General features: G+C 33.5%; 1 protein-coding gene across 4 annotated transcripts in view; it reads left to right on the forward strand.

Moving 5' to 3' along the window:
- LOC106086025 (mucin-2) overlaps positions 1 to 18,700 on the forward strand; it is a 271,871-nt gene that overhangs the window by 155,524 nt on the left and 97,647 nt on the right. The window lies entirely within an intron of this gene.

Below are 18,700 nucleotides of genomic sequence, written 5' to 3' on the forward strand. Positions count from 1 at the left end.
GTATTAAAACCAATAAAGGTCTGATGCTTAAACCGATAACAGATTGGTATTAAAAGCAATACCAGTTCGGCAATAAGGCTCGCATCAAACGGTAATACCAATAACAGATTGGTATTAAAAGCAATACCAGTTCGGTAATAAGGCTCGTACCAAACGGTAATAATAATTTTATGTTTTATCCTTGCCATCCGCTATTGTTTTTGTATGGTGTTGCTTTACTATCAATACCGTATGGTACTGAAATGAGTACGTTTGGTATCAACTTCACCTTGGGTGTATGTCATTGCTCAGCTTTTGGAGGCTAACACACTGCGGCACTTTTTATACCCACAACCATAGGATGGGGGTATACTAATCTAGTCATTCTGACATATCCATTTCCGACCCTACAAAATACATATATTTCCGATGGTCGTAAAATTTTAAGGCGATTTAGCGATGTTCGTCTGTTCGTCGTTGTTATTACTCTACAGTCTTCAAACATTGAGATGTTGAGCTTAAATTTGGCACAGACACATATTTTTGCTGCACGCAGGTTAAGTTCTTGAACGGGTCATATTGGGTCATATTTGGATATAGCTGTCATATAGACCGATCTGCCGATTTAGGGTCTTAAGAACATGAAAGCTCAATTTATTACCTCATTTTGCTAAAATTTTATACAAAGAGTTAGTTTAAACCTCCCGACATCCGACCGAAATATGGTTCAGATTGGCCTATGTTTAGATATAGCTGCCATATATACCAATCTGCCGATTTAGGGTCTGAAGCCCATAAAAGGTGCATTTATTACCCGATTTCGCTGAAACTTGAAACAGTTATTTGTTTTGAGCGTCCCGATATCAGACTTCAGTATGGTTCAGATCGGGCTATATTTAGATATAGCTGCCATTTAGACCGATCTGCCGATTTGGGGTCTTAAGCCCATAAAAGTCGTAAATATAATCCGATTTCGCAGAAATTTGGTACAGCGAGTTACGTTAGACCCCTCGAAATTCTTGTTCAACTTATCTCAGAATGGTTCACATTTGGCTACGGCTGCCATATAGACCAATCTCTCGATTTAAGATCTTGCGCCCATAAAAGCCGCATTTATCGTCCGATTTCGCTGAAATTTGGTACTGCGAATTGTGTAAAGAACAGACATGGAATGGAGAAGAATTAGCATAAGCAACACAGAATTTTTCATAATTTTCTATGCGGCGTGGTAGCTGCCTCTGGGAATAATAACTTCCGTCAAATTTTAAATGAAATTTGAACGAAATTTTTGCTGCCTTATTTTTAAGAAAAACTTGAAACATCTTTCCCTCATTCATAGACTTGTGGTTTTACTAATGAAAACTAAGTTATTTTGTGTTATTTTTGGCGATGCTTAGATTCTTGTTTTTGTTTCTCTCTTTCCCTCTCCAAAATAAAGTTAAAATTAACCAAATAGTTAGCGGTAGTACACAAAGGATGGCCCCAGGGGTTTTCTTGGCATACTAACACAAATATTTTAATGGCGAATACTTGGCTATGCTGTTTTAATTTGAAATATTAAGCTATCGTGGATATTTAATAGCTGTCAAATTGACGAACGGACAGACAGATACACAAATTTAGAGTTTTTGTTGTGATTTGAATTAATAATTGGCCTGATACCATTAGCGGCTATAAATGTTAGCCAAAGCGTCAGCTAAGGTGCCAAAAAGTTTAAATTATGAATCACATATAAATTCACAGTAAATTAGACAATAGCCTCACAGTCATGTTGAGATGATTAATACATGAATGGCAGGGGGAAATGTGTTATTAATTCCATGAATTTTAGATTTTGTTTTATGTTTTGCAAAACAAAACAGCTTAAATTTCTCTGGGACTAATTTCTTTAGTTTACATTTCATAAAAGTAAAGCTAATTTGTAACATCATTCATAAGCAACATTGAAAGCACTTGCAGATAATTTCTTTAGCAATTTGGGAAGTTGTGATATGGGTACCAGTTTCATATGTTTCTCTGTCATAAAGTTCAAAGAACTTTGAACTCTATGATAGATGAGGTTCCAAAAAAAAAAAAAACACAAAAAACATTTCGTTTTCAAATTCATGTGAGGCGCTAAACACCAAACACCTATGTAAGTCGGCAGCCTCACTCTCCACTCTGTCATTGACACTTTTAGCTTTCTTTTTATTTCTCCACCCGTAATTGACCATTGGACATTGGACAATGGATGTGGTGTGTTGAGGTAGCCACTCCACCATCATCATCATGTACACCGTACATTGTTCAACGTTCATTTGTGGCGTGTTTGTTTGAACACTGGCAACATGTTGTGATTTTTTTTTTCTTTGCAATGTTGATTAAAACATGATTTTGGTATATTTCTTCTCTTTGTTCGTATTGCCGTTTATTGTTTTGGCCATCCATGAATTGGCTATAAATAATATTTGACATTTTTCAGGCGCATTTTGGCTATCTGAGGTCAATTGCCACCAAAGAAACTCTGGAGATTGACGTTGCAAATGCTAGCCAAGACAGGCGGGCTGTCGTTTAACAAATTTAGTAGCCAATAAAAGTTTTAAAAAAATTCAAATGGCCATATTTTTAACATAAAGGGCAGAGTAAGTGAGTGGTTTGAGCTAATGCAACATTGTTGGAATGAATGAAAACGATTTAGAGATTGGTTTGTTTGCAATTTTTGTGCAGAACAGTTTATGGAAACTAAAAAAAAAATTTAAATTTTACTTAATTTTTTAAGAAAATTTAACGAAATTTTCGAAAAAAAATTTTCAGAAAATTTTACAAAGACTTAACGATATTTAAAAAATATTCAATGAAAAATTTTTTAATTTTAAATAAATTTTCATAAAAATTTGTACAAAAGGTTTTCATAAAAATTTGTTAAAAAAAAATTTCATAAAAATTTGTAAAAAAAAATTTTATAAAAATTTATAAAAAATTGGAAAAAAAGTTTTATAAAAATTTTTAATTTTAAAAAATTTTCATAAAATTCTTTCAAAATTGGTTCATAAATTCCTTCTCTTTTAAATTCATAAAATTTATGAAAAAATTTATATAAAAATTTAAAAAAAAACTTTCATAGCTTTTTAAAATTAAAAAAAAATAGAATTTAAAAAAAAAAATTTTATTAAAAAAAAAATTTTTAATTTTTCAAAAAAATGTGATATTTTAAAAAATTATTTTATAAATACAAAACAACATTACCAAATATTAAATTTTTTTTCAAATTTTTATATAACTTTTTACAAAATTTGATGTAATTTTTTATAAAAATTTTTACAATATTTTTTTTTTTAATTTTTCTATGAAAGATAATAATTTTGGTTTTTTGAAAAAATTTAAAAATTTTTTTGTGAAAACTTTGAAAATGTTTTTCTTTTTTTGTTAAAAAAAATGTAAGAAAGGTTTTACACTTTTTCAAAAAAATTTTAAATTTCAATAAAAATTTTTTACATTTTTCAAAAAATTAAAAATATTTTTTCAAAATTTTTCACAACCTTTCTTATAAAAATTTTTGCATTTTTAATAAAAATTTTTATAACATTTTCCAAATATTAAACATTTTTTATCCAATTTTTATGTAATTTTTTTTAAAATTTTTATGTAATTTTTTTAAAATTTTTATGTAATTTTTTTCTTAAATTTTTTTTACTCTTTCAAAAAATTTTTACGAATTTTTTTTGTTTAATTTTTCTTTAAAACTTTTGATTTTTAATTGAAAATTTTAAAAATTTTTATATAAATATTTTTTTTGGAAACAATAAAAATGTTATTTTTTGTTAAAAAAAAAATGAGAAAAAAGTGTTTACACTTTTTCTAAAAATTTTAAAATTTCAATAAAAATTTTTACATTTTTCAAACAATGAAAAATATTTTTTTCAAACTATTTATAAAAATTTTTGACCATTTTTTTTTAAATTTTTCTTTTTTCGAAAACTTATAAAAATTTTTTTATGGAATCTTTAAAAATGTTTCTCTTTTTTTGTTAAAAAAAATTGAAAAAGTGTTTACACTTTTTCTAAGAATTTTAAAATTTCTATAAAAATTTTTAAATTTTTCAAAAAATTAAAAATTTTTTTTCTATTTTTTTTTTAAATTTTTACATATTTAATAAAAATTTTTATAACACTTTCCAAATATGAAAAATGTTTTTTCCACTTTTTATGTAATTTTTTTTTAGTTTTTATGTAATTTTTTTAAACTTTTTATATATATTTTTTTTTAATTTTTTTTTAATTTTTCATAAAAATTTTTACCAATTTTTTTGTTTAATTTTTCTGTAATATTTTAAAATTTTTGATTTTAAGTTGAAATTTAAAAAAATTTTCTATAAATATTTTCTTTGAAAACATTAAAATCTATATTTATGTTAAAAAAATGTGCAAAGGTGTTTACACTTTTTCTAAAAATTTTAAAATTTCAATAAAAATTTTTACATTTTTCAAAAAATTAAAAATATTTTTTTCAAACTTTTTATAAAAAATTTTTACCAAATTTTTTTTTAATTTTTCCATGAATAATTAAAATTTTTGGTTTTTTTGAAAATTTTTAAAAATTTTTTATGAAATCTTTAAAAATGTTTCTCTTTTTTTGTTAAAAAATGTGAAAAAGTATTTACACTTTTTTGGAAAATTTTAAAATTTCAATAAAATTTTTACATTTTTCTAAAAATTAAAAATATTTTTTTAACATTTTTTATAAAAATTTTTAATTTTTTTAAAAATGTTCACATTTATAAAAAAATTTTACATTTTTAATAAAAATTTTTAAACATTTGCAAATATTAAAAATGTTTTTTTTTTAAATTTTTATGTAATTTTTTTTTAAATTTTTATGTAATTTGTTTTCAAATTTTTGTTTAATTTTTTATAAAAATTTTACCATTTTTTTTTTAATTTAAATTTAAAATTTTTGGTTTTTTGAAAATTTTTTTCTCTTTTTTCGTCAAAAGAATTTGAAGAAGTGTGTACACTTTTTTTTAAAAATTTTAAAATTTCTATAAAAATTTTTACATTTTTCAAAAAATTAAAAATATTTTTTTAAAATTTTTTTGTTAAAGTGTTTACACTTTTCCAAAAATTTTAAAATTTTTTAAAAATTTTTAAATTTTTTCAAAAAATTAATAAAAACAAATTTTAAATTATTTATAAAAATTTTTACATTTTTTTAAAAATTTTTACAATTTTTTTTATAATTCAAATATTAACGGTTTTTTTTTCAAATTTTTATGTAATTTTTTTTGTTTGTCAAAAACTTTTTATTTGTATTCAAAGCGCACAACAATCCGATTACTCGTTAGGGGTATGTCCATAGTGCCATGGGGCAGATTAATACATGCACCCTCTTTTCAACCTAATATATTTTAAAATGTTTACAATTCTATTTTTTTACATTTGTTGTAAAAATTAAACATTTTACACAATGTCCACAACCATAGGAGGGGGGTATACCAATCTAGTCTTTCTGTTGGTAGCATCTCGAAATATTCGTCTAAGAAATTTTGCACATGGTGTTCTGTTATGACTTCCAATAACTGTGCCAAGTACCGTCTAAATTGGCCAAGAACCTGATATAGCTCCCATATAATCCAACTCCCAATTTGACTTCTTGAGCCCCTGAAAACCACAATTTTCATCCGATTTGGCTGAAATTTTGCACAGAGTGTTCTGTTATGACATACAACAACTGTGCCGAGTATGGTTCGAATCGGTCTGTAACCAGATATACCTCCCATATAAGCCGATCTCCCGATTTGGCTTCTTGAGCCCCTGGAAGCCTCAATTTTTATCCGATTTGGCTGAAATTTTGCATGTGGTGTTCTGTTATGACTTCCAACCACTGTGTCGAGTATGGTTCGAATCGGTCTATAACCAGATATAGCTCCCATATTTTAGCAAAATCCATGGGTGGGTTACCTGTTTTAATCTCTTAAATTTCATCTTTTATCTCCTCCCTTCAAATCGCAAATTGTTAATTTTCTTCAAATTCTTGTCCAAGTTCTATGGCCTCAAAATGAATTTCCTGCCATTTCCATTTCCCAGCATTTATGCCAAGTGATAAATCTTGGCAAATCTTTGCCTTTGATACTCCCAACCTTTCGTCTTCTTAATCTATGAATGGGCTAAATCTATTTTCTTAGATGATGGAGCAACATTTATGGCTTGACTCTTGAGATAGAACTCTAGCGGCTTAAAGATAGATATTTTCTTCGGGCCCCCAGGGGCAAAATTGTTTAGTTGGGTTGTTTTTTTTTTTTTTTGAGGTTGTGCACCGTTAGTTGGACCATGGTTGCGGCTCTGGATTTGTGGCAACACAATCTCAGCATGATTATGGTTATGGTGATGATGCTGCTGGAATGGGGGGGATTTCTTTGAGGTTGCTGCTGTTGCTGCTGCTGATGATGAGAAGCTGTTTGTAATCAAAATAATTTTTGTTGTTTTGCCATCTTACATGGCACAAAATTATTGCTGATGGATTTTATGTTTCGGCCAAGAAGTAATTATGGTTTGGGTCTTAGAGATTTCTTTTTCTCTCCTACAGACAATGCAAAACAAAAGACCAAAGAATTAGCCATGGAATTTCAGGAAGCATGCAAAAATGATGAGAAACCACAAAAAACTAATGATGGCAAAGAATTCAGAAAAAAAAGAATTTATCTCCTCCATTTTATTTTTTTTTTTTTTTGACAAAAACAAACTCAAATTAAAAGCATTTTTTAAACAAATTGCAAAATCTAATGAAAATAAAATTTTTTCATATTTTTTTGTTTAAAGGAAAACACTCTCTAATTTAACGTATTTGTAATTTTTTGTATTGCTATTTTTTGTATATTTTTGTTTTATTTGTTTTTTTTTTCTTACTCCCCCTTTGGCAACCCTGCCTTTGATTAACGATCTTGCCAATTAATCTCTCGTTATATCTAAAACAAATCCATTTTATTTGCTAATATTTTGTAATTAAAAGTTTATTCAGCCACTAACACACAAAAATTTGCAAACAAATACCAAATAATGCAAAAAATTAAACAAGTTTCGTCTTTTGGCAATGGTTTGTTTAAAAAAAAAATGAGAAAATAATAAATCGCATCTAGACAATAAATACTGAGTGTACACTGATAAATTGAAGTGCAATAAATTTTATTGCTGCCACATAAAAAAGCGGGAGAGGTTTTGAATTGGCCCACAAATATTTGAAAACTTTCGCAATACTAGGTCTTACATCATTGCAAAAGTTTGCGGAAAAAATGCTTCAGCAGAAAAAAAATACAAAAAGAAGTCAACATTTCATTTCAAAAGAAGGATGTGTCAAAACTTTATTTTCATAATTTTTTTTTCAAATTTTTTTTTTATATTGGGTTGCCCAAAAAGTAACTGCGGATGAAAAAATTTGTCAACGCCGTGAAAAAATTTGTCAACGCCGTGAAAAAATTTGTCAACGCCGACTATGTGAAAAATCCGCAATTATTTTTTGGGCAACCCAATAGCTTCCATATAAACCTATCTCCCAATTTGACTTCTTGAGCACATGGAGGAAAGGTTACTAAAACTACCCTCTCCGTTGGAAAAGAGTACTAAAACTACCACTTCCATTGGAAAAGGGTACTAAATCTACCCTTTTCGTTGGGAACTGGTACTAAAACAATTCTTTTTGTTGGGAAAGGATACTAAAATTACCTTTCCGTTACAAAAGGGTAGTAAAATTACACTTTTCATTGGGAAAGGGTACTAAAGCTACCCTTTCCGCTAGAAGTGGGTACTCTTCCGGCTGAGAAAGGGTAATAAAGCTACCCTTTTCTGTTAAGGAACTGTACAAAAACTACCCTTTACGTTGGGAAGGTGTACTAAAAGCGCTCTTTCCATTGGTAAGGGGTACTTAAACTACCCCTTCCGTCGAGAAAAGTTACCAAAACGATCCATTACCCTTGACAAAGGTATCGAAAACTACCCTTTCCGTTGGGAAATTGTACTAAACCTACCCTATCCGTTGGGAAAGGAAACTAAAACTACTCTTTCTGTTGGAACAGGGAACTAAAACCAACCAAACCAGTGTGCCAAAACTACTCTTTCCGCTGGGAAAGGGTGAAACTACCCTTTCCGTTGGGAAAGGGTGAAACTACCCTTTCCGTTTGAAAAGGGTGAAACTACCCTTTCCGTTAGAAATGGGTACTAAAACTACCCTTTCCGTTGGGAATGGGTAGCAAAACTACCCTTTCCCAAAGGAATGGGTACTTAATTCACCCTTTTCACAAATGAAAGGGTATTAGAACTATCCTTTCCATTGGGCAGGGGTACTAAAGCTACTCTTTCAGCTAGAAAAGCGTTCTAAAACCATCCTTTCCATTGGGAAAGGGTATTAAAGCAATCCTTTCCACTGGGAAACAGTACTAATACTACCCTTTTCTTTAGGAAGGGTATTAAAATTACCCTTTTCGTTAGAAAATTATATTAAAACCATGCTTTCTGTCGAGAAAGGGCACTAAAACTACCAAGGGTACCAAACCAACCCTGTCCGTTGGGAAGTTGTACTAAAACCCTTTCCGTCGAGAATTCGTAACAATACTACCCCTTACCGTTGGGAAGGGGTACTTAAGCTCCTCTTTGGGCTGGAAAAGGGTTCTACAACCACCCTTTCCGTGGGGAGAGTTTACTAAAACTACCCTTTCCATTGGGTAACGGTACTAAAATTACCCTTTTCGTTGGAAAAGGGTACTTAAACTATCCTTTCTGGCGAGAAAGGGTACTAAAACTTCCTTTTTCACAAAGGAGAGGGCATTGGAACTACCCGTTCCGTTGGGAAGAAGTACTTAAGCTATTCTTTCAGCTGGGAATGGGTTCTTAAACCACCGTTTCCGTTGGGAAAGGGTACTTAAACAATCCTTTCCATTGGGAAACGGTACTCAAATCACCCTTTCAGTTGGGAAAGGGTTCTAAAACCACTCTTTCCGTTGGGAGAGTTTACTAAAACTACCCTTTCCGTTCGATAACAGTTCTAAAACTACCCTTTTCGTTGGAAAAGGGTACTTAAACTATCCTTTCTGGCGAGAAAGAGTACTAAAACTACCTTTTTCACAAAGGAGAGAGCATTGGAACTACCCGTTCCGTTGGGAAGAAGTCCTAAAGCTACTCTTTGGGCTGGAAAAGGGTTCTACAACCACCCTTTCCGTTGGGAAAGGGTACTAATATAACGCTTTCCATTGGGAAACGGTACTCAAATCACCCTTTCCGTAGGGAAAGGGTTCCAAAACCACTCTTTCCGTTGGGAGAATTTACTAAAACTACCCTTTCCGTTGGATAACAGTACTAAAACTACCCTTTTCGTTGGAAAAGGGTACTTAAACTACCCTTTCTGTCGAGAAAGGGTACTAAAACTACCCTTTTCACAAGGGAGAGGGTATTGGAACTACCCGTTCCGTTGGGAAAAAGTACTAAAGCTACTCTTTCAGCTGGGAATGGTTTCTAAAACCACCCTTTCCGTTGGGAAAGGGTACTAGAACAACCCTTTCCATTGGGAAACGGTACTCAAACCACCCTTTCCGTTGGGAAAAGGTACTTAAACAACCCTTTTAGTGTGGAAAGAGTTCTAAAATCACCCTTTCCGGTGGGAAACTTTAATCTATGTGTTGAGAATCCAAAACTACACTTCCTCTCGTAAAAGAAAAGGGTAAACTACCCTTTCCGTTGGGAATGTGTACTTAAACTTCGCTTTGTGTTGGAATAGAGTACTGCAATTTCCTTTTGTGTTGAGAAGGGTACTAAAGCTACCATTTCCCAATGGAAATAAATGACTACCCTTTGTGTTGGGAGAGAGTACCAAAGCTACACTTTGTGTGTGGAAAGGGTACTAAAACTACCCTCTGCGCTGGGAATGGGTACTTATACTACCCTTTGTGTCGGGAAAGGGTACTAAAACTACCCTTCTCGTTGGGAAAAGATACTTAAATTTCCTTTTGTGTTGGAAAGTGTACTAAAACTTTCTTTTGTATTGGCAAAAAGTACTAACACTACCCTGTGTGTTGGAAAAGGGCAATTAAACTACTTTTTGTTTTGGTTAATTTTATTTTTTTTCCCCAAATTTTTCTCATGAATAAGTCCCATAAATTATGATTTACATTCACTTAATGTCATTCTATATATGAAACCAAATGAACAAAGGTCATTGCTATGAACTTGACTAAGGCTATTTAGCATTTTATTCTAATTTATATGAAAATGAAGCTATTTTAGGCTATTAAGATACCCATCAACATCCTAAGGTGGTGGTTGGCATAAAAAGGTATTTTTAGATAAATTTTCTCAGCAAGCATGCTAACATTATTTAGCATTACAGCTCCCATGACTGTCTCTCTCTCTCTCTTTACCTCTGTCGAAGCTGTTGCATTAACTTAACACCTGACCTTGACCTGGACGCCAACTTGACAGCGAAAAAAAAAAAACAAAACACCATCCAACATTGATATGAAAAACTCCATTGTTGTTTTAAAATCATGTATTTTGAAAAATGTTTTGGGATCAATAGCTCCTGAGCTTAGCGGCTTAGTACTTTATCACCGGAGGCAACGAAAAATAAAACACTACAAACACCACTTCTGTGCATCAAAGTGGTGCGAGTTGAAAAAAATTTCAACTTAAATGCAACACCATTAAGGAGTTTGAACGATGTTTCTCAAACATTTAGACCCTACAGCTTTGAAATTTAAGGCACACAGCAACAAAATGCTGATTATGGACTTTAAGCGACAAACAAAAAACCCATACACTCGAAGAAAAAAATTTGTAATTTCGCCAAAAGAGGAAAGAATGAAGGAAGTAGAGTAGCTTTTTTTCTTAATGAAAGGAGTTCTCTAAAAATTTCATTATAAACCTTTTGGCTCTTTAAAGGTGATGGAAGTTCAAAAAATACCATTTCTTTATCTAAATTGAGCGCTGAGTGGAAGCTCAGTACAAATTTTTCCACAAAAGTTGTAGTTTTGGCTTTTTTTTTGAATAAGGAAGAGAGAAAATCTTCTCAGAAGCAAATTCGGTTGCTTCGTTAATATAACTGGGTCTTTCCTCTGTGATACAAGAGAATATTTTACAGAGAGAACTAATACAAGAGAATACTCCAAGGACAGCAAAAATGCAAATTTTGCTCATGAACATTCCACTAAGGAACAGGGACAAACTTCTCACCTATCAATGAGTGCAGTCCGATTCAACTTTTAAGCTCAATGATAAGGGGTCTCCTTTTTATAGCCGAGTCCGAACGGCGTGCCGCAGTGCGACACCTCTTTGGAGAGAAGTTTTACATGGCATTGTACCTCACAAATGTTGCCAACATTAGGAGGCGAAAGCCACCGCTGAAAAAGTTTTCTGATGGTCTCACCAGGATTCGAACCCAGGCGTTCAGCGTCATAGGCGGACATGCTAACCTCTGCGCTACGGTGGACTCCACGGACAGCAAAATGCAAAATTCCACTAAGGAACAGGGGCAAACTTCTCACATATCAATGAGTGATGTCCGATTCATGTTAAAGCTCAATGACAAGGGATCTTCTTTTTATAATCGAGTCCGAACGGCGTGCTGCAGTGCGACACCTCTTTGGGGAGTAGTTTCTACATGGCTGTCATACCAAATGGTATTGTATCTCACAAATGTGGCCAGCATTTGGAGGGGAAAACCACCGCTGATAATTTGTTTTCTGATGTTCTCGCCAGGATTCGAACCCAAGCTTTCAGCGATATAGGCTGACATGCTAACCACTGCGCTACGGTTGCGTCTTCTACGAACAGATTAACTTAAATTTTCTACAGCTTTGATTGTTTTAAACCAGCGGCGGGCAAACACTAGGGAACATTCCTATTTATTTTAGAAGAACGTAAACCTTTGGACTTGGATGTAAGGTACGGCTTTTAATGTTATTGGATAAGCAGAGAGTACTACAAAACCTTTCCCCACTCAACTCCCCACCATCTCCATTTCCAACATTATATGAAAATAATGCACATGCTCAATTAAATTCCTTGTTTCACGCAGCTCTTTATCTCCCCTCGCATTGACCAGACATTTTTCTTCGAGTGTTTAAACACTTTGATTTAAACCCAGTCAAGAAGTGTTGGGGTTCATGAATTTATGGCTCTTCATTGTTTTGTTGGTTTTGTTCGATTGCTCGTTCGTCAAGTATTGGATGACGGCTGGTTAATTGTGTGAATCTCCGCCGTTTGTTGGCCTTTTTTCGCTGCCCGTCCATCCGTCCGTCCGCCTAGCCGCTTGCCAACGCATTCAATTCATTATTTTTTTTTACAATTTTCTTTTTTTTTTGGAATTTGAAAATATTTTCGCATGGGTTGCTTCTGTTTCTTTGTTTGCAAAGACGTTTGTTTGTCTGTTATTGTTAATTTCAGTTAAGTGACTGTTGATTAGGAGAAGAAAAAAAAACAAACCAAACTAAAATTTGCATATTAATCTGGGGCTTGAGCGCAGGTGCAGTGAGAAAAAAATCAAGTAAAAAGGAGTTAAATTCGGCCGGGCCGAACTTTGAATACCCGCCGCCTCGGGTATATATGTTAACCACCTTTCGTCATAATTCGGTGAAAAATGCATAATTTATGCCCCCATAGCAGCTATATCGAAATATGGTCCGATTTGGATCAGATTAGACACGGACATTGAGTGGTCTAATAAGTACAAGTCATTGTTCAATTTTGTAGCCTTATCCAAATATAGACCGATCTGAACCATATACGACACGGATGTCGAAAAGCCTAACATAAGACAATGTGTCAAATTTCAGCGAAATCGGATTATAAATGTGTATTTTATGGGCCCAAAACCTTAAATCGAGAGATCGATCAATATGGCAGCTATATCCAAATCTGAACCGATTTGGGTCAAATTGAAGGTAGATGTCGAAGGGCCTAACACAACTCACGGTCCTAAATTTTGCGATATCGGACAATAAATGCGCCTTTTATGGGCCCAAAACCTTAAATCGAGAGATCGGTCTAAATGGCAGCTATATCCAAATCTGGACCGATCTGGGCCAAATTGAAGAGAGATGTCGAAGGGCCTAACACAACTCACTGTCCGAAATTTCGGCGAAATCCGACAATCAATGCCCCTTTTATACGCCCAAGACCCTAAATCGAGAGATCGGTCTATATGGCACCTATATCCAAATCTGGACCGATCTAGGCCATATTTCAAAAGGATGTCGAGCGGCCTCACTTAATTCACTGTCCCAAATTTCGGCGACATCGGACAATAAATGGGCCTTTTATGGGCCCTAGACCCCAAATCGAGAGATCGGTCTATATGACAGCTATATTCAAATCTGAACCGATTTGGGCCAAATTGAAGGTAGATGTCGAAGGGCCTAACACAACTCACTGTCCCAAATTTCGGCGAAATCCGACAATAAAAACGCCTTTTATAGACCCAAGACCCTAAATCGAGAGATCGGTATATATGGCAGCTATATCCAAATCTGGACCGATCTAGGCCATATATCAAAAGGATGTCGAGCGGCCTTACTCAATTCAGTGTCCCAAATTTCGGCGACGTCGGACAATAAATGTGCCTTTTATGGGCCAAAAACAATAAATCGAGAGATCGGTCTATTTGGCAGCTATATCCAAATCTAGACCGATCGGGTCCAAATTGAAGAAGAAAGTCGACTGGCCTAACACAACTCACTATCCCGGCCGGGATAGGAACCTGTACACTCGGAGCAACAGCGAGAGCCGCTGCCATTGTATTTCGTTCGAAGCCATTGCCACAACTACCAAAAGATGCACAGAAACATGTGCATACCATGGGAGTAATGAAGTTGAGTAGAAATAAAGTCTGCCACTACCACACACAAACACCTGCATTGGAAAAGGAACAGCTAGCAGATAAGGTGTCGAATTCTGTTAGTGTGGAAGCGTTTTCGCAATGAATTCGATATAAGTGCAACCTACCAATGTTCGGTCCTTAAAGCCTTCTCACCTAAAATTGTCCGAAGATGACCTTCCAAGAGTTCGAAACGTTTCACTATCGAGTTGGTGTTGTTGAATCTTCTGGCTTTACTTTTCGATTGCATAGAAAAAATTTGTGCTGGTCTCGAAAGAGGAAAAGAAATAAAATGTTGACAAAAAAAAAAAACAGAAAATTTTCTAAAAAAAATTTGGACAAAATTTTCTATAGAAATAAAATTTTGACAAAATTTTCTATAGAAATAAAATTTTGACAAAATTTTCTATAGAAATAAAATTTTGACAAAATTTTCTATAGAAATAAAATTTTGACAAAATTTTCTATAGAAATAAAATTTTTACAAAATTTTCTATAGAAATAAAATTTTGACAAAATTTTCTATAAAAATAAAATTTTGACAAAATTTTCTATAAAAATAAAATTTTGACAAAATTTTCTATAGAAATAAAATTTTGACAAAATTTTCTATAGAAATAAAATTTTGACAAAATTTTCTATAGAAATAAAATTTTGACAAAATTTTCTATAGAAATAAAATTTTGACAAAATTTTCTATAGAAATAAAATTTTGACAAAATTTTCTATAGAAATAAAATTTTGACAAAATTTTCTATAGAAATAAAATTTTGACAAAATTTTCTATAGAAATAAAATTTTGACAAAATTTTCTATAGAAATAAAATTTTGACAAAATTTTCTATAGAAATAAAATTTTGACAAAATTTTCTATAGAAATAAAATTTTGACAAAATTTTCTATAGAAATAAAATTTTGACAAAATTTTCTATAGAAATAAAATTTTGACAAAATTTTCTATAGAAATAAAATTTTGACAAAATTTTCTATAGAAATAAAATTTTTACAAAATTTTCTATAGAAATAAAATTTTGACAAAATTTTCTATAAAAATAAAATTTTGACAAAATTTTCTATAAAAATAAAATTTTGACAAAATTTTCTATAGAAATAAAATTTTGACAAAATTTTCTATAGAAATAAAATTTTGACAAAATTTTCTATAGAAATAAAATTTTGACAAAATTTTCTATAGAAATAAAATTTTGACAAAATTTTCTATAGAAATAAAATTTTGACAAAATTTTCTATAGAAATAAAATTTTGACAAAATTTTCTATAGAAATAAAATTTTGACAAAATTTTCTATAGAAATAAAATTTTGACAACATTTTCTATAAATAAAACTGAAATTTTTGCGCTTTGTTTGTTTGTCCCTTTCGTATAGACTCAAAAACGGCGAAACCGGTTTTAATGCAATTTTCACAGATGGTAGAGTTTTAGCCCCCGGTGAAAATAGGGTACTAAATTCTTTGATATCCGGTAAAATTGTGGTAAGGCACAATTTTCAAAAACGCCAGATATCGGAGATGGGTGCACCGATGTTTGCAACCTTGTGGTACTCCAAAAACACAAAATTGGTATAAAACTTTGTGGGTGGACGCCCTATCCCAAACCCCACCCGAACGGACATGTTTACCGATTGGGACAATATGGGTATCAAAACAAAGGTATTTAAGAGTAGAGTGCGAACTTGGCATACAAATGGCACCCTAAGTGAGTCGGGGGGTCCACCGCCCCCGAAAACACCACCCAACAGGACACCTTTACCGCTTTGGGCAATATGGGTATCAAATGAGAGGTATTTACCAGTAGAGTACACATTTGACATAAAAATGTATTCCTTGGTGTCTGAGGGGCCTCCTCACCCCTCAAAAGCCCCCAGAAGGAAATATGTACCGATGGGGATAGTATGGGATTCAAATACCTTTTGCCCAAAATTAAAAGTTGGCCGATCGGGAGAGTATGGGATTCAAATGAAAGGTATTTGGCAATAGAGTGTGAATTTAAATTGGGTCCAAGTAGATAGGGAGCCGCCCCAGGCCCGAAACCGCAGAATATGGTATCAAAAGTTGGATCCAAGTACGTCCCAAAAGCACCGCCCAAAAAATAAAAAGTGGACCGATCGGGACATTATAGGACTCCAATGAAAGATATTCAAGAGAAGAGTGTGAATATAATTAAATTAGATCCAAAGCCCAAAACCGCCCAAAGGTCATGACATTTTAAGTCGATCTAGCCATGTCCATTCGTCTGTCTGTCAAAAGTATGCCAACTTTCGAAGGAGTAAAGCTAGGTACTTGAAATTTTGCACAAATACTTCATATTAGTGTAGGTCGATTGGGGTTGTAAATGGGCTATTTCGGTCCATGTTTCGATATAGCTGCCACATAAACCGATCTTGGGTCTTGACTTCTTTAGCCACTAAAGGGTGCAAACCGATTTTGGATCCTGACTTCTTGAGCCAAGGGCGCAATTATTATCCAATTTGGCTCATATTTGGCATGAGGTGTTTCGTTGTTATTTCCAACAACTGTGCTAGGTATGGTTCAAATGGGTTCATAACCTGATGTAGCTGCCATATAAACCGATCTAGGATCTTGACTTCTTGAGCCGCTAGGGGGCGATTTGATGAAACTTTGCATGAAGTGTTTTGTTTTGACTTCCAACAACTGTGCCAAGTACGGTCCAAATCGAACAAGAACATGATATAGCTCCCATTTAACCCGGTCTACCCAATTGACTTCTTGAGCCCGCAATTTATGTTAGATTTGGCTGAAGTTTTGCACACAGTATTCTGCTATGACTTTCAACAACTGTGTCAAGTAGGGTTCAAATCGGTCTATAAACTGATATAGCTCCCATATAAACCGATCTCCCGATTTGATTTCCTAAGCCTCTGGAAGCCCCAATTTTTGCCCGATTTGGCTGAAATTTTGCACGTAGTATTCTGTTATCACTTTCATCAACAGTGTCAAGTAGGGTCCAAATCGGTCCATAAACTGATATAGCTCCCATATAAACCGATCTCCCGATTTGACTTCCCGAGCCCCTGGAACCCCCAATTTTCATCCGATTTGGCTGAAATTTTGCAACTAGTGTTCTATTATCGCTTTCAACAACTGTGTCAAGTAGGGTCCAAATCGGTCTATAAACTGATATATCTCCCATATAAACCGATCTCCCGATTTGACTTCCCGAGCCCCTGGAACCCCCAATTTTCATCCGATTTGGCTGAAAATTTGCACATAGAGTTCTGCTATGACTTTCAACAACTGTGTCAAGTAGGGTTCAAATCGGTCTATAAACTGATATAGCTCCCATATAAACCGATCTCCCGATTTGACTTCCCGAGCCCCTGGAACCGCCAATTTTCATCCGATTTGGCTGAAAATTTGCACATAGAGTTCTGCTATGACTTTCAACACCTGTGTCAAGTAGGGTTCAAATCGGTCTATAAACTGATATAGCTCCCATATAAACCGATCTCCCGATTTGACTTCCCGAGCCCCTGAAAGCCTCAATAATCATTCAATTTGGCTAAAATTTTGCACATAGTGTTTGGCCATGGCTTCCAACAACTGTGCCAAGTACGGCCTGAATCGGTCTATAACCTGATATAGCTCCCATATTTTGGCAGAATCCATGGTGGTGGGTTCCCAAGATTCGACTCGGCCGAACTTAGCACGCTTTTATTTGTTTTTGTTTTTTTTTAAGATTTTTTGGAATTTTTTAAATTTTTTCTCAGTGTACAATCACATTCCCATTGCACATGCTTGCTGATGCTCATTTCACAAGTGTTTACAACTAAGATAGTAGGTTCAAGCAAGTATTTATTTATGAGCATCCCCTTCCAAAGACACATTAATGCCAATGCAATGAATAAACATGATCACCATCATCACCATCATTGGTATAGCCACGATGTGGATGGTGATGATGATAGCCCAACATTACCATTTGAATTTTGAGCTGGAAAACACCTCCACCATTCACATTCACAAGCAAGGCAAAGATGGCAGGAATTATTTCGATGCCATCGCAATTCATCTCAAGTACTTACGACTACTATGAAGACCAATTACCACATAACGCCTATCTAAATCCAGACTTAGTCGCTAACTTGATGACTGGTTGCATGAATGACTGCCTGCCTGGCTGGCTGGCTGGCCGACTGGCTCTTGGAATTGTGTGTGGGTTGCTTTTCCAAATTCCAAAATGGACCAATCCAGCCAAGCGACCCAGACGGCATACGGCTATGGTTGAGAGGTACTTGAGGATTTGCTTCATTTGGCAAGATTACAAAAGCTATTAACACCAAAGTGATATACATGTGTTGAGCATAACTTGTCCATGGCGTTATTTGAGCAATTGTATTCACAATAGAATGGCATTCACTTATGACTGACACTGTTTGATTGTTGTGCTTAAAGTGAAGGCAAGTTATGGGTTACGTGTTAGAAACTTGTTAGGATTTAGAGAAAAGACTATTGCATACGTTTTAGTTGTACATCGAGATACTTGGGATATGATGATACATCTTGACATTGCTAGTTGTTCCATAAAATCTACTAAAATATATGTATACAAATTATTCTTAATGAAAGCAACCATTTGAAACTTGAAACAATTAAAATTCCTCTTGGGAATTTATCATGGGAGCAGTAAAGAAAATTTAAAGCTTTAGTACAGAAATTTTAAATGAGAAAAAATATTATGATAAGTTTTAACCCCAAGAAGAAAAACAAAAAAAACTAAATGAAATAAAAATTAAACAAGTCATTGTTCAATTGTGCATAACAAAATATTGGTCTTTCTAGTAGCTATTGGGTTGCCCAAAAAGTAATTGCGGATTTTTTAAAAGAAAGTAAATGCATTTTTAATAAAACTT

The sequence above is a fragment of the Stomoxys calcitrans genome, chromosome 4 (assembly GCF_963082655.1).
Source record: "Stomoxys calcitrans chromosome 4, idStoCalc2.1, whole genome shotgun sequence".
Taxonomy (NCBI): domain Eukaryota; kingdom Metazoa; phylum Arthropoda; class Insecta; order Diptera; family Muscidae; genus Stomoxys; species Stomoxys calcitrans.